The following is a 17,563-nucleotide window of genomic DNA, read 5'->3' on the forward strand; positions in this document are numbered from 1 at the left end:
ATCAAGGAATAAAAGAGGTTATTCCAGGATTTCCCTGGTGGTGGAATGGGTTAAAGAGCCAGTGATGTCACTGACGTGGCTCAGGTTCTTGCTGTGGCTCAGAATCAGTCCCTGGCCTGGGAACTTCCATATGCCATGGGTGCGGCCATAAAATTCAAAAAAATAAAAATAAGAAAAAAGAAGAGTCTTTTTCTTTGTAAAACTGTAGCAGGGCAAAGCCTGGCACAGAGCCAGCTGGCCAAAGTGAACGGTCCCCTGGGTCCCGCCTCAGAATCAGGAAGCAGGGCAAAGGGTGGATGTAGAGCTGAGAGGCAATCAGGTGGTAGCTGCAGCTGCCATAGTTACCCACTCGTTCGTGTCACCTAGCTGGAGTGACTTCTCCCTTCCATATACCTCCACCCTATCCACCTTTCAGGAGCCCCCAAAATGCCACCTTGTTATGACATCCTCCCACACTAGTCTAGAGCACACTTCCGTGGTGTTCCAGAACTCTTAACTGAGTTATAATCTGTCTGACATCACCTAAAATAAGCACTTTCCCCCCAGATACAAAACAAATGCATGGGCTTTTTATAAAACTCATGTTTCCATCTCTTAGAGATTCCCACTGGTAATATTTTGGTCATATCCTTTCAGACTTTTGTTTTCTGGCACACATCACCAAGCACAGGTCTTGTTTTGCATGATTGTAATACTACTGTACACTGTTGCTTTAACCGTTCACGAGCGCTAGTCCTGGTGGCTCATTCCTCCAAGGCCAAGTTGGTGTCTTTCGCTTTCCTTCTCTTTACAGAACTATCTGCTAGAATCCCAGGCTCAGCGGCAGAGCCATCCTTGTCCCAAGCACCAACCCCACCCTGACACAGGGAGAAACTCAGGCACTCTCTGGTTGAGCTCTGACCTTATGTCCCAGACAAGTGACAGCACTTCTGCTTTCTTCAAGCCACACCCTACATTCCTGCCCAAATTCTCCTAACTGGATCTCTGTCATTGTTATAACAATGACAGTAATCACAAAAGTTGTCCTTGACCAAACACAACACATCAGGTGCCAAGCTAAGCAATTTGTCTTTGCAGCATCCCTATTCTTTAATCCTCACACCTGCCTCATAAGATATAGTATTATTAAGCTATATTGGCCCGAGGAAACAGGCACAGAAAGGTTAAGTAACTTGATCATGACGAGATGATCCAGTAACCAATCTCTTGGCATCAGCAGACTGGCCTTGGTCAAAGAAGAACTATTAACTAGAGAAGAATGATGTTAAAAGCATTCCCTTCCTGACAGAGTGAGTCCTGTCTGACCTATAGCCCCTGTGGCATCAAGATTTCTCTGCTTCTTTACTGCACTATTGTGAAGAACATTTCTTTCCTCCCCCAAGGCTGTTTATCAGAATTTTCTGTCCCTTCTGGCATGGGACCCAGTCTGACCTTCGCAGTCTTCTCTGGAATTTTCCAAATCAGAGGTGAGGGGACGGCTCTTTCACCTCAGATGCCAAATTATAAGTCTGACCTGGGAGCTGCTATGGCCACCTCTGTGGCCACGTGACAGATCTGAGAGATGAAACCAACAAAAGGGCCAAAAGCAGAGGAGAGACAGATGAAGGGAGAGGAAGGAGGGAGGTCTGGATGCAAGCAAGCCTGAGGCCAGCCCTGACCTCTCCTTCCTTCTCAATCACATGATCCCCCAAAGACCATCTCTCTACACTCTCACCCCTTTGAGACGGGTGTCTTCACCTTGCACCTGTTGGGTCTACTTACACATCTTCTATCTAGGGTACGCCTGAACTTAGCCCAGACTTCAAAATAAACTACTGTCCTCTTTATTGATGCTTCTAAAGGTGGGCACCCAAAGGGACTTGTCTGACACAAAACATCAGAAAATGCTTTGTAATGTCTCGAGTCCAGATGCAAGACACAAAGAACAGCCCTCGTCTGCCTAATGAGACACTGAGGAAGTGCACGCAGCTTTAAATTGGGTAGCAGAGGGAACACTCTGAGATCACTCTGCTGTGCTGTGTAAAACTGAACTTTGGGTTTTTCCTTTAGGGTTTCTCAAATGTTAAGCCATTTATGGTTCTCACATGAAGAGTCTCCAAATTCTGTCTAATTACTTCAGTTCTAAAGACAACCTGCATCATTTTAAAGTGGATTCTGAGCCAAATCTGTTCTGAGAAATAAGAAGCTGACTTAGCATTTCCTTTCTACATCTCTGGGCAGACAAAGATGGCTGGCTATTTTTGTTTGTTTTCTTTTCTTCCTTTTCTTTCCTTTCTTCCTTCCTGCTTTCCTGCCTTCCTTTCTTTCTTTGACACACCTGTGACATATGGAAATTCCCTGGTTAGGGGTCGAATTAGAGCTACCTGCCTATGCCACAGCCATAGCGACACCAGATCCCAGCTGCATCTGCAACCTACATTGCAGCTTGTGACAAAGCTGGATCCTTAACCCACTGAATGAGGCCAGGGATGGGACCCGTATCCTCATGGACACCCTGTTGTGTTCTTAACTCCCTGAGCCACAATGGGAACTCCTGGTTTTTTGGTTTTTTTTTTTTTTAATAATATTTTATTCAGACATCTTTTTTTTTTTTTCTTTTTCAGCCACGCCCGCAGCATGTGATGGCTGTTGAGATCCACAGTTAATGATTCAGGTGCGAAAGCCCCTTGCTCCTATGGTATTTTTGGAAAATACTGTGAAATTTAAAAGCATTTACTTTAACTACAAGATTGGAGAACTGTTTTACCAATAGAAAAGATGACTAACATATGTATATAAAATATCAAAATCACAACCGTGAACCCAAATGTCAACCCCATACAAAAGGAAAAATAAAAAACAAGCTTTCAAATTCATAGTGGTGGGTTGTTTCCAGTTTCCTACAAATATCTTCCTGTCCTTTTGTACTAAAAAGCAAAAAATGAGATGTCCTACAGATTGATAAAGATGTGGGTAATGGGTGAATTGAGAAAATTTGTCTGTTTCTTAATATTTTTGCAAACTAGGAAATGAACACTGTTTTTGTTTTTGTTTTGTCTTTTTGCCATTTCTTGGGCCGCTCCCTCGGCATATGGAGGTTCCCAGGCTAGAGGTCGAATCAGAGCTGTAGCCACTGGCCTATGCCACAGCAACACAGTATCCGAGACATGTCTGCGACCTACACCACAGCTCACGGCAATGCCAGATCCTTAACCCACTGAGCGAGGCCAGGGATCAAACCCACAACCTCATGGTCCCTAGTCGGATTCACTAACACTGAGCCATGACGGGAACGCCTGAACACTGTTTTTAAAACTTAAGAACGGCAGATCGAACAAAGCAGGAATATGATCCCACCATTTCCATGAAGGGGTGAGGTCCTCAGGGATGGGGGGGTTCATTAAAAAAAACTTATATTCGTCAAAATACGGTTTTATGGTGATTTTTCATAAAATATGTTAAATGGACTGAGCTGCTACCATTATTTTAGGTAAATCAATGAATATTTCAAAAAACTTCAGCTCTAATTTGTACTGTGCTACATATTGACAGATGTAACCACATACACAAAAGATCTTTAAGGGTCTTGTTAATTTTCAGGAGTGAAAATTGGTCCTGAAACCTAAAAGTTTGGTTTATACAGTAAACTATACAGTATCAAGAACTGGTATACAGTACCAAGAACCTGAAGTTTTGAGCTTTGGCCATGGTGTGGGGCAGGCTGTGTCTGGTGACATTCAGCCCCCAGAGTATCAACTGCCCCATCTTTACCTTCCATGGACTCACAGCTCAGGACTAGAAAGATGGTGGGAATTGAGAAGATGATTAGGAGAGAGAGAGATGCATTCGGTTAAACCGAACACCATCTACAGATGGCCAACAAGCACATGAAAAAATGCTCAACATCGCTGATTGTTAGAGAAATGCAAATCAAAACTACTATGAGGTACCACCTCATACCAGTAAAAATGGCCATCATTAATAAGTCCACAAATAACAGATGCTGGAAAGGGTGTGGAGAAAAGGGAACCCTCCTACAATGTTGGTGGGAATGTAAACTGGTGCAACCACTATGGAAAACAGTATGGAAGTACCTCAGAAAACTAACTATAGAACTACCATGTGACCCAGCAATTCCACTCTTGGGCATATATCTAGACAAAACTTTCCTTGAAAAAGACACATGCACCTGAATGTTCAATGAAGCGCTATTCACAACAGCTGAGGCATGGAAACAACCTAAATGTCCATCAACAGATGAATGGATTAAGATGTGGTAAGCAGACATAATGGAATACTGCTCAGCCATCAAAAAGAACAAAATAATGCCATTTGCAGCCATGAGGATGGAACTAGAGACTCTCATACTAAGTGAAGTAAGTCAGAAAGAGAAAGACAAATACCCTATGATATTAGCTATCTGGAATCTAATATACGGCACAAATAAACCTTTCCACAGAAAAGAAACTCATGGACTTGGAGAAGAGACTTGTGGTTGCCAAGGGGGGGGGGGGGGAAGGGAGTGGGATGGACTGGGAATCTGGGGCTAATAGATGCAAACTATTGTATCCGGAATGGATAAACAATGAGATGCTGCTGTAGAGCACAGGGAACTGTATCTAGTCACTTACAATGGAGGATAATGTGAGAAAAAGAATGTATATACTTATGTGTGACTGGGTCACTTTGCTGTACAGTAGAAAATTGACAGAACACTGTAAACCAACTACAATGGAAAAAATAAAAATCATTTTTAAAAAATAAAATAAACTGAACACCACCAACATCCGTAGGACAAAATATCCCTCTGGGAGGGAGCCATGACCACAGCAAGGCTTTGTGGCACCCAGGATCGATGCCAGCAGACCCAGAACCCACCACCTACCAATTCCTCAGCCCAAGGGCTCTCAAGCATCGCAGGGGCTGAGCCCAGCAGAGAGGGAGACACTGGACCTGTAGGAGGCGACAAGCTGTGTGGACCTTAGCAGCCAGCAGCTCCAAGGTAGGCTGACCAGGAGAGGAAGGAAACTCTGCATGTGCGGCAACCCAAGATTCAGGGATGAGCACCCACAAGCCCCTCCTACTCCAACCCCAAGCCACCCCCATGCCCAAAGAAACAACCAGAGATGATTGGGGCAGAGCCGAAATCCTGCAGGTGGGTTCAAGGGCCAGAGAATAACTGCCTAAAATACCTGTGCCATCTCAATTTAAACTCTGCAGCCTGGCAAAGGCACAGGTTAGATACTTACAATTAAATAGTACTGAGAGTGTAGCACAAGGAATTAACACACCCTTGTAAATCAATTATACACCAATATAGAATAAACATTAAAGAAAATAAAGAATACTAAGAAAAGTGCAACAAAAATGGTTAACAGCCGTTCTTTGTATTATGGGATTATTGATAATGTTTATTTTTTTATATATCGATCTATAATTTTCTAAACATTCATAAGAGGCATGCATCCTTTTTATCATATGATACTTTTTTCCTTTAAAGGTCAATGATATAAAATTAAAATATCTGCTATGTGTACAGTACTTATAGCAGCAGTTCTCAGACTTTGGGATCTCAGGACAGTTTTCACTTTGAAAAATTAATGAGACCGTCAAAGAGCTTTTGTGTATGTAACTATACTTGTCAACATTTACCATGTTAGAAATTAGAACCGAAATTTTTTGAAATATTAATTCATCTAAAATAGGAGTCACAGAGTTCCTGTCATGGTGCGACGGAAACGAATCCAACTAGGAACCATGAGGTTGCCGGTTCAATCCCTGGCCTCACTTTTAATGATCCGGCATTGCCGTGAGCTGTGGTGTAGGTCACAGACTCGGCTCAGATCCTGTGTTGCCATGGCTGTGGCATAGGCTGGTAGGTGCAGCTCTGATTCAACTCCTAGCCTGGGAACCTCCATACGCTGCAGGTATGGCCCTAAAAAGACAAAAGACAAAATAAAATAAAATAAAATAAAATAAAATAAAATAAAATAAAATAAAATAAAATAAAATAAAATAAAATAAAATAATAAAATGTTAAAATAAATAGGAGTTCCCCTTGTGGCTCAGCAGAAACGAACCCAACTAGTATCCATGAAGTTTGATCCCTGGCCCTGATCAGTGGGTTAAGGATCCAGCCTTGCCACAAGCTGTGGTATAGGTCACAGACGCTGCTCAGATCTGGCATTGCTGAGGCTGTGGTGTTGGCCGATGGCTGCAGTTTCCATTCAACCCCTAGCATGGGAACTTCCATATGCTGCAGGTGCGGCCCTAAGAAGCAGAAAAAATAAAAATAAAAAAATAAAAATAAATCATCTAAAGTAATAGTAATCACCCATAACATTTTAAAGAAAATAACATCTATATATTGAAAATCAAAAATTGAGAAGAGTCACATTGCTTGACATGTTTGCAAATTTCTTTACTATCAAACCTAATAGAAGACAGCTAGACAGCTCACTTCTCCTGCGTTCAATGTTACAAACCCACCTGCCATGCAACCTCTGGGAACTCTGTGGCGTACCTGTCAGAAACCTGCAGTGAAGAAAGGCAAGGGACAGCTTAGTATTAACATGAAAATAGTTTTGCTCTTGGAACCCTTCTAAAAGGGAGTGGGAACCACCCCCGCAAGTCTTCATGGAGCACTCCTTTTTTTTTTGTCTTTTCTAGGGCCACACCCATGGCATATGGAGGTTCCCAGGCTAGGAGTCTAGTTGAAGCTATAGCCGCCGGCCTACACCACAGCCACAGCAATGTGGGATCCAAGCTATGCCTGCGATCTATACCTCAGCCCACAGCTCACAGCAATGCCAGATCCTTAACCCACTGAGCAAGGCCAGGGATGAAACCCGCAAACTCATAGTTCCTAGTTGGATTCGTTAACCACTGAGCCACAATGGGAACTCCATGGACCACTCTTTGAAAACCCTTTTCTTTATACTATGTGCAAAAGATATGCACAAACATATCTCACTGCCTCTCACAAAAACTCTTTGAATTTGGTATATTTTTAAACAGATGAGGAATCAGGTTCAGAGAGGTTAACCAGTTCATCCAAGATCACAGGCTCAGCTTCTTGTCTTTAGACTCTGGATCCAGAACTTGATTCCAGATAACCACCCACCTTTTCCCAGATAAGCAACAGCCTGGGACACTCAAAGAATTTTTACACAGTAATTAGAATGGCTAATATGCTCACTTTAGGATGTGGTGGAAAAACAGGGACTTGGAGAAGTCCCGCTAAACAGAACATGAGGTTACAAAAATAAGAACAGGTTGGGGGACACAGGAGCCCCGAGTTTTGGACGCCACTGCTCCACTTATTGTGTGACTTCAGACAAGTTTCTTTGCCTCTCTGTGCACAGGGATTGCCACATCTGCAAAACCGGACGATGATATCTTAGCAGCCTGAAGCCATGGGCTGGACCAGATGATTGCTCAAGGTGCCTGCTAATGGAATGGCTGACATTTTACCACTCATTTAGAAGTCTAGAAACACAGCTCAGCTGAAATGGACTTGCCTTTTAAAAGTGAGTCCCTGTAATTCTTTTTTTTCCCCCCTCTAATGTAATATTTGAAACATTGCATTTATGGAAAGCTATTTCATCCATCTTTCCTATAATGCCTTCAAATTTTGTCCAGAAAGTTTAGCCTGGAGAACAATTCACTGAAGTCACTTGAAAGTTGATTTGTAGAAATTCAATGCATTTCAACCTGCCCCATAAGTGTCTTGAACACCTTGTGTTATGTGGCAGATGAGTGAGAGTAGCGAGGTGTGCACACTCGATTTTAATTCTAGGCATGCTGCTGGATTCACACACAATGCATTTAAGCTGCTTTATCCCCCACCACCACCCCGCCTTCTTTTGCTTTTTAAGGCCTCACCCTCCACATCTGGAGATTTCCAAGCTAGGGGTCCAATTGGAGATGTATCCACCAGCCTACACCACAGCCACAACACCACCAGATCCAAGCGGCATCTTCAACTTATACCACAGCTCATGCAAATGCTGGGTCCTTAACCCACTGAGGGGGGTCCTGGATGGAACTCGTGTCCTCATGTATACTAGTCAGGTTTGTTTCCACTGAGCCATGATGGGAACTCCCCCTATTTTCCCCGTATTTTTTTTCTTTTTTTTTGTTTTTTTGTCTTTTTGCCTTTTCTAGGGCTGCTCCTGTGGCACACGGAGTTCCCAGGCTAGGGGTCAAATCGGAGTTGTAGCCACCGGCCTGCGCCAGAGCCACAGCAAAGGGGGATCCGAGCCGCATCTGCAACCTATACCACAGCTCACGGCAGCGCCGGATTGTTAACCCACTGGGCAAGGCTAGGGATCGAACCCGAAACCTCACGGTTCCTAGTCGGATTCGTTAACCACTGTGCCACAACGGGAACTCCACCCCGTTTCTAAAAATTGTGGTAAAATATAAATAGCATGAAATTTACCATCTTAACCATTTTTAAGTGTTCAGTAGCATTAAGTGCATTCATGTTGTTTTAACTCCATCACCACCATCCATCTCCAAAAGTCTTCGTCTTGCAAAACAATTAAATAATAACTTAAAACCCATTAAATAATAACTTTTCTTTCCCTGCAGTTCCTGGCAAACACATTCTACTTTCTTTCTCTATGCATGTGACTACTCTAAGTGTCTGATAGAAGTGGGATCACACAGTATTTTTCTTTTTGTGACTGGCTTATTTTGCTTAGAATAAAATCCTCCAGCCTCATCCATGTTGTAGCCTGTGTCAGAATTTTTTTCTTTTTAATGCCGAATAATATTCCATTGTATGTATAGACCCCATGCTGTTATCCATTCATCTGACAGTGGACACTTGGGATGTTTCCATTGCATTTCAAACCATTTTCAAGCCTTCCTTCAAAGGTTAGAGAAACACTACATCAGCCAAGAAAAAAGAAAAGGAAAGAGAAAAGAAAGAAAGCTAATGGCAATAGACATGGATTGGAGAAGTGTGCGTGGAGTTATTTCAAATTCGAGAAGCAAATTCCAGTGTTTAAAAAAAGTCAGATTTTTGTCTTTGTTTTTCCCTCTTCTCTAAAGAGATGTTACTAAATTGTAAGTTTCATAAGATCAGGGAATGTACTGAATTCAGAGAAGGACTGCGTGTCTGGCACATTCCGCATAACATGCAGCAAAATTCCTGGCAAATTCCATTAACTTATCTTTGAATCCACAGTGGAGTGTGCCATTAATGAACTATTTTGATCTGAATGACAAGATGTGACTTTACCACAGCCTTACAAGATGGACAGGGTGACTGTGTGTGCAATTTTGTAGATGAAGAAACTGACAATCTCAGCCATTAGCTAGCTCATCACAGGGCAACAGGGAACAGCGGACCCCATCAGAGGTCTTACACCAGCTCCAGCCCTGTCCCTTTGTCCTCACCACCTATGAGTAGTTGTGAATGAGCATTTAGGGTCCCCTCCTGGGTACCATTTCACCATGAGGCACAACAATGTAAATTAGACCACATCTTAAGGTCCATCTAAGCCTATGATTTTATGTGACAGTTTTCCATGACAGTGAATTCCTTGATATAAAGATGTGTCTGTGTGAGATCAGACCTGCTAGCATATTTAATTAGATATTAGTGAAGTGATCCCAAGTTCTGTTAGAGACCCAGCAATAATGGGAGGAAATCAGCAAAGAGGGGCAAGGAGGGTAGAGGTGAACAGGTTGGGTAGGAAGAGCGTTGCTCTTTGATCCTCATACTGAGTTTAAAAAAGAAAGACACAAAGATGGTCAAATGTGTGAGGGTGGGTGCAGGCAGGACCATCCAGAGCAAAGCTGTGAAATTCACTGCCCCTCGACTGCTCTATCCTCTTTGGTCTCCTCTCTTGTGTCTCCTTAGATTGGACCTTTCCCTGCTCTGCCCAGAGCTCAGTACCTCAAGTTGCCCTGTATGCCTAGCCCTAAAGGGAACCATCTGAATGCCCTTTCCAGATAATGTCCCATCCTCTTCACTTTTCCCCCTGTCTCCTCATCAGAACTTGCCCGTTTAAAACTTCTGGTTAGAACTCCTGGGCATATATCCAGACAAAACTATACATCGAAAGACACATGCACCCTTATGTTCATAGCAGCACTATCACAATAGCCAAGACATGGAAACAACCTAAATGTGTTATCTAGAGATTAATGGATTAAGAAGATGTCACACATATACACAATGGAATACGACTCAGCCAGCCATAAAAAGAATAAAATAATGCCATCTGCAGCAACATGGATCCAACTAGAAATTCTCATATTAAGTGAAGTGAGCCAGAAAGAGAAAGACAAATACCATATGATATCACTGATATGTGCAATCTAAAATGTGGCACCAATGAACCTATCTACAAAACAGAAACAGACCCACAGACATAGAGAGGAGGCTTGTGATTGCCAAGGGGAAGGAAGGAGGGAGTGGGATGGAGGGGGAGTTTGAGGTTCATAGGTCCAAACTATTACATTTAGAATGGATGAGCAATGAGGTCCTACTGGACAGCACAGGGAACTATATCCAGTCTCTTGGGATAGACCACAATGGACGATAATATAAGAAAAAAATGTATATATGTATGACTGACTGGGTCACTTTGCTGCACAATAGAAATTGGCACAACATTGTAAATCAACAGTACTTTAAAAAAATAAGATAAAAAAGAAATAACTAAAAGTGAAAAGGAGGAAAATAACAAAGCAAAATAAGAAATTTTCCTGGCATCAAAGGACATGAGTCCCAGACCACACATTCTGATAAGTGAACAAAGACCTGCCTGACACATCACTGTGATCATTCAAGACATAGCAAATCAAGAGAATAACCCTTAAACTTCTAGAGAGAAAAAGCAGATGGCATGCAAAAAGTGGGAAATCAGAGTTTCACTGAATTTTTTTTGCTGTTGTTGTTCAAAAGTACCAACTCGGGAGAACCAGAGGATGACAGAGAGAGGCCTTCAAAACTCCAGGAGAAAAGCACCTCCAATACAGAATTCTAAAGGTGGTCACATCAGTCAAATGTGAAGGAAGAATTAAAACATTTTTAAACATCAAGGGCTTTAAAAGTTTACTTCCTATGCACAGGGAGCCAATGAGAAGGATGTGTTCCACCAAAATAGGAACAAGTGAATGAAGAGAAAGGGCTCCAGGAGAGCAGTGAAGCACCCCAGACGATGGACAGTCCCAGAGGGCAGGGATGCTCTGTTGAACAGAGGCGCTGGGAGAGAGAGTGTTGAAGGAATAAATGTCTTCTAAGTGTGATGGTGAACAGTATGTGTCAATTTGGCTAGGGTAAGGGTCTTAGATATTTGGTTAAGCACCAGACTAGGATGTGGCTGTGACAGTATTTTTAAATGAGATTAACATTTTTGGGGTTTCAAGGGTTTTTTTTAATTTTTTAATTTTTTATTTTATTTTTTTTGCTTTTTAGGGCCATACCTGCGGCATATGGAGGTTCCCAGGCTAGGGGTCAAATCAGAGCTACAGCTGCCGGCCTACACCACGGCCACAGAACTTTGGGATCCCAGCTGCGTCTACAACCTACACCACAGCTCATGGCAATGCCAGATCCCCGACCCACTGAGCGAGGCCAACGATCCAACCCGCATCCTCACGGATTCTAGTTGGCTTTGTTTCCACTGCACCATGAAGGGAACTCCCTCAAGGGTTTGTTTGTTTTTTTGTTTTTGCTTTTTTTTTTTTTTTTTTGGCTGCACCTGCAGCATGCAGAAGTTCTCGGGCCAGAAATAGAATCTGAGCCACATCAGTGATGACGCCAAATCCTTAAAATCCTTAATCACTAGGCCACCAGTGGACTCCAAAGTCTAGTGATTTAAACATTAATCTTGGAGTTCCCTGGTGGTCTAGTGGTTAAGGAGGTTAAAGTCACTGCTGTGGTTCAGGTTCAATCTCTGGCCAGGGAACTCCCATGTGCCCTGGTCATTGTTTTTACCCGTCACCAGACCAGGTCAGTGACGTGGGCCTGGTGTGTTTGCAGTAGCAGCATCTGGCCAGGGGGTGGCAGCCCTGTGTCACCTGCTGCCTTAGTAGCCGCAGTTCCCGCCAAGGCCTCAGGGTGAGGGGGCAGTGCCAGAGCACATGAGTGTCACCAGAGAGGCAGCTAAGTTGGCAACACGCAAAAGCTGTGATCACAGCAGCCATTCAGCAAATATTTATTTGAACGGGTCAGCTCTATGGCCAGTCATTAAGATCATTCCCTTGAGGGCATCCTCAAACTTTGGCAGGTGCCACAGCCCTGGGTCATTCCACTCTGTTTACCCTACTCCTGGCCCTTGGCAATGAAAAGTGACTTGAAAAAACAGAGTACCAGGCCTGACTGCTCTCACTTTAAATAAGTACCACAGGGGCCTGTAATCAACCTGTATTTCCCCAGGGTATCCCTCTAACTGCCTCCTGGATGCCCATTTTACACTTTCAACTCACTCGGCCAGATCTCTGCCAGTTGATGGGTTTGCTTCCCAGTTTGCTGAGCAAATAAAGCAGCCGGAAGAGACCCTTCACGACGTCCCCACCAGCATCCACACCTTTGCGGCTGGCTTCCCTGATAGTTAGTGTGGAAGAACTGCCCCGACCCTCCTGCAGGCAAGGCTGCCTGTGCCCTGGATGGAACGCCCTTCTCATCTCCATGGGAACCTGAGCCCAGCAACTGTCCACCTTCACACACATCATCAGTTTTCCTCTACTGTGTTATTCTCTCGAGCACCCACACCTGCTCTTTTCAACCCCGCCTTTCTTTAGAATCTCTCTCTGGCCTAAGCACCCATCAGCTATGGCCATATCTCTTTCCCTTTTCCAGTAAAATTCCTGGAATTTTCCAGAATCGCTGTCTCCAATACCTTTCCCGTCATTCTTCTGACAGCATCACTCTAAAGGCCCCCCTCTCCCTTTGAGACCATGTGGGCTGGCAGGCAGCCTGTTCCCCCTGCCCTGCCCTGCCCCCTTACCACTGAAGACCTCATCAATGGCCTTTCATCATGTCCTCGTCTTGGCTGGCAGGGCCACCCTGTTTACATTGAGACCACAGACTTGGCATTCGGACCTGCTTCAGTTTTTTTCTCCTATCACTTGCTAGATGACTTTTTTTGTCTTTTTGTCTTTCTGTCTTTTTAGGGCCACGCCCGCGGCATATGGAGGTTCCCAAGCTAGGGATCTAATCAGAGCTGTTGCTGCCGGCCTATGCTACAGCCACAGCAACGCGGGATCCGAGCCACGTCTGTGACCTACAGCACAGCTCACAGCAACGCCGGATCCTTAGCCCACTGATTGAGGCCAGGGATCGAACCTGCAACCTCATGGTTCCTAGTCAGATTCGTTTCCGCTGCGCCAAGACGGGAACTCCTAGATGATCTTATATTCTTTGCATGTTCTCTATTTTCTCACACAGAAGATAAGCTTTATAAGGGTGGACACCTATTTTGTTGGGTGATATGTTCCCAGCGCCTACAATAGTGCCTGGTACATAGTAGGCACTCAATAAATGCTTCTTGAATGACTGAAGTTATTCGGAGGATAAACCTATCTCCCCAGAGGGTTTTCAGGGTTCAGAGAGCAACAGCAGCACTGATCTTGGAGTGATCAAGACTGGGGCCATGACGGTGAGAATGGACAAGGCCAGGTTCTATGCAGTGAGATTTCCTGAGTGTCCATGTGTGCACAGCTGTGGGGAGCGGTAACAATGGTTATAGGGACGCCACCCCCTGTCCTTCTGGTTGAGCTGGATTTCCTCCAGGTGGCTCCAAAGGTCAGAGCCAATGCCAAAGGGGGAAACTGAGAAACTCACTTGAATTTTTTTGGAAGGAAAAATCTTTGAACAATTAACTCTGTTCAGGATGAACTAGACTGTCTGTGTGTGTGTGTGTGTGTGTGTGTGTGTGTGTATGTGTGTGTGTGTGTGTGTGTATTAAAGACAGACATATGGAAGTTCTAGCAGTGACCTAGGGCTGCTGCAATGACAACGCCGGATACTTAACTGGCTGTGCCACCAGGGGATTCCTGAATTGCACTGTCTTAAGAGGTCTAGTTATGGCCCCAAATCTAGAAATCACTATTTTGCTGAGATGTGGGCTCTTCATGGGAGACTGGACTAAACTGCAAAAGTTGTCTTTGGAGTTCCCATCGTGGCTCAGCCAAAACAAATCTGACTAGCATCCAAGAGGACACAGGTTCAATCCCTGGCCTTGCTCAGTGGGCTAAGGATCTGGCGTTGCTGTGAGCTGTGGTGTAGGTTGCAGACACAGCTCAGATCCCACGTTGCTGTGGCTGTGGTGTAGGCCAGGAGCTGCAGCTCCAGTTGGAACCCTAGTCTGGGAACTTCCATATGCTGCAGGTGCGGCCCTAAAAAGACAAAAAAAAAAATAAATAAATAAAAAAAGAAGAATCACCTGGAAACTTGTTAAAACAGCTAATTCAGTAGGTCTGATCTGGGCCCAATAATTTGCATTTCTAGCAAATTTCTACCTGTAATGAAATAAAATTAAACAAAAATATTAAAGTTGCCTTTAATATTCCAAGATACTTAAGCCTAAATTTTGGTTTGGAGCCCTATTCCACTGTGTCTATGCTGCTGTTTAATCATTTGCATATTTGTTATTTTTTTTTTCAGAATATCGCCTATCCCCAAGGATTTCCTCCTGATAATATATGTAGCTAGCTTCCATATGAGTTGACATGTAATAGAAAGCAAATAATTTTTTACCCTTTACTTGGAAATTTTCTCCTAGATTTCAGGATTTCTAAACTATTCGGAGGTCACCCCCCTCTTTATTTATTTATTTTTTTAGGGCCATACCAGAGCATACGAATGTTGCCAGGCTAGGGGTCAAATCAGAGCTGCAACTTCTGGCCTACACCACAGCCACAGCAATGCAGGATCCAAGCCACACTTCCAAACTACACCACAGCTCATGGCAATGCCGGATCCTTAACCCACTGAGCAAGGTCAGGGATTTGCTAGTCAGGTTCATTACCGCTGAGCCATGATGGGAACTCCCATCCCCCTCTTTTTTATAAAATTGTCAAGCTATTTCTAAAAATCTGCTCCCACCACACAATGTCTACTCCCCATCTTTTTTTTTTTTTTTTTTATCAGTAGCAATGGTCAGTTCTAAAAGTCACTACTAAAAGTTAAGTGCTATCTCATTTCATCTTTGCAGAAGGTGTGCAGGAGTCAGGAAGCTGAGGCTCCAGAGATACTAATGAACTTGCCCAAGGCCATACATATATCTGGTTAAGTGGCCCAAGGTGGCTGAGGAGATTCCACAGTTTTCTTTTACGGGTCTGTATTTACTCAAGTATTTATTCCCCTCTTTTCCATCAGGAGCTCCTCTAGGAATTGAGGACACCGCTGTGCACAAGCCCCTTCTCTGCTCCCTGGGAACTTAGTCTCCACATGTAGGTTAGAGAGTTTTTAACCATCACTGAGACTTACCCACCCTGCCATCCCCTCCTGCACCTAGTGAGAACCGCTGCTGTGGATGCTGTGGGTTTGCTGCTTCTCTACTGACTCTGTAGTTTGTTCCTGAACTTATTATATCATCATTATGCAAATAACCTAATCATTTCCCATTTCTTCCTTCCCTCCTCTCTTCTCTGTTTCTTTCCTTCCTTTTTAGGGCTGTACTTGCAGTATATGGAAGTGCCCAGGCTAGAAGTTGAATCGGACCTGCAGCTGCCCGCCTACGCCTCAGCCACAGCAACGCAGGATCTGAGCCGCATCTGCAAACTTCACCACAGCTCAAGGCAACACCGGATACTTAGCTCACTGAGTGGGCCTGCATCCTCCTGGATCCTAGTCTGGTTTGTTTCCACTGAGCCACAGCAGGAACTCCTATTTCCTATTTCCGATTGGCTAACAGGAGCTCACTTCTAAGTGGCCACGCATCTTAGCCAACATCTTGCAGCATGGACTATAACTTGAAAACTCTTTATCTCCTTTGAGTTCCAGTTTGCTTTCAGACCTCAGCCACAACCTGGGTGTGTAACAGGGAAGGGGGTTGTGTGTGCACGCTGAAGCACAGCAGGAACAGGAAATCAGCAGAACATGTCTGCCTGCCTCTTTCCTCTTCAGCAAGGTCTGAACTTAAACCTCCTCCAGGTCACCGCCAGCTCTTGCTGGCTCCTCCCTAACCCCTCCTTAAGCCGACCCCGCAGCACCAACGGAAGGCAAGCAGTGCATATTTTCAGGGTTCAAACTTCCTCCTTTTATTCAGTCTAATTATATTCACTTATTCCTGACAAATTAAAAAGAAAAAGTCCAACTATTTTCTAAATTAATTTCATTTAAAAGTAATCGGAAGATCATGAAAGCTTAAAAGAAACCAAGTGCAGCTTACCCAACTCCCGTTTATATAAGTGTAATATAATGTGTTTTTAAAACACTTTCATACTAAGATAGGTCAAATGGAGTGAGTGTACCGAACATTGATTTGCTGCTACTTTTCTTCACACGGGCGGGAAGGGGTATTAAACTAGCGGTTCTAAGTTCTTAGCCTTAACATCCAAGGCCCCCCACCCCCACCCCTGACCTTGATCTAAATGACCTTTCTAGGTCACCCTGGATGGAAACCCAGACTAATCCCTTGTGTTTGGCCACACCCAGTGGCATGTGGAAGTTCCTGGGCCAGGGATCAAAGCTGTGCTGCAATTGCAACCTGTACTACTTGCAGCAATGCCGGATCCTTAATCCACTGCACCACACTAGAATTTCCCTAACTAATCTTTATTTAATGCGCAGTGCTGGAAGTGTGATAAGTATTATTTATTTGTCATCTATGGTGTTATCCATCTGCTCGCGATGTATTTGATCCCTCGTGAACAGTTAGTTCCTTGAATCCCTCACTTCTGATGGTCTCCTCCATCCAGTGTCACTCATTCCTCCAACGGTTGAACCCTCGCCCCTGTCGTGACCAGTAACTGCCTCTGCTCCTCATCTCAAGGTCAGCCATTGGACTCTACCTCATCCTCTCTCCCCAGTAACCCGGCCCAGACTAAACCTCCAATCCATTGATGCACAGGTTGCAATGTTCCCCCACCTTCTTTTTTTTTTTTTTTTTTGTCTTTCTAGGACCACACCTGGGGCATATGGAGGTTCCCAGGCTAGGGGTTGAATCAGAGCTATAGCCACTGGCCTATGCCACAGCCATAGCAATGTGAAATCCCAGTCGCATCTGCTACCTACACCACAGCTCATGGCAATGCCGGATCCTTAACCCACTGAGGAAGGCCAGGGATCGAACCTGAAACCTCATGGTTATTAGTCAGATTCTTTTCTGCTGAACCATGATGGGAACCTTCTTTGTCTTCCCTCTCCCTCCTGATTCTGGGACACACTTACTCTAAGGAACTATTTGTTGTTTATTTGTACTCTGGATTTAACTGGGCATCCTGTGTATTTATTTGCTAGAATTCACAATCCTATAATCATTATGATCACCCTCTCACATAAAAACTCTCTCAACTTCTTTGGCCTCTACTCCGCAAAACAGCCTAGGCAGAAGGACAGATTCTAAAGATCTACTTTCTGATGACTCTGAAACCCCATCCACGCAGCTGTTTACAG

This window comes from Sus scrofa, chromosome 7, assembly GCF_054392235.1.
Source record: "Sus scrofa isolate SSC_HxYL_T2T_F1_AM1 chromosome 7, Sscrofa_HxYL_maternal_Yorkshire_Landrace_v2.0, whole genome shotgun sequence".
NCBI classification, from domain to species: domain Eukaryota; kingdom Metazoa; phylum Chordata; class Mammalia; order Artiodactyla; family Suidae; genus Sus; species Sus scrofa.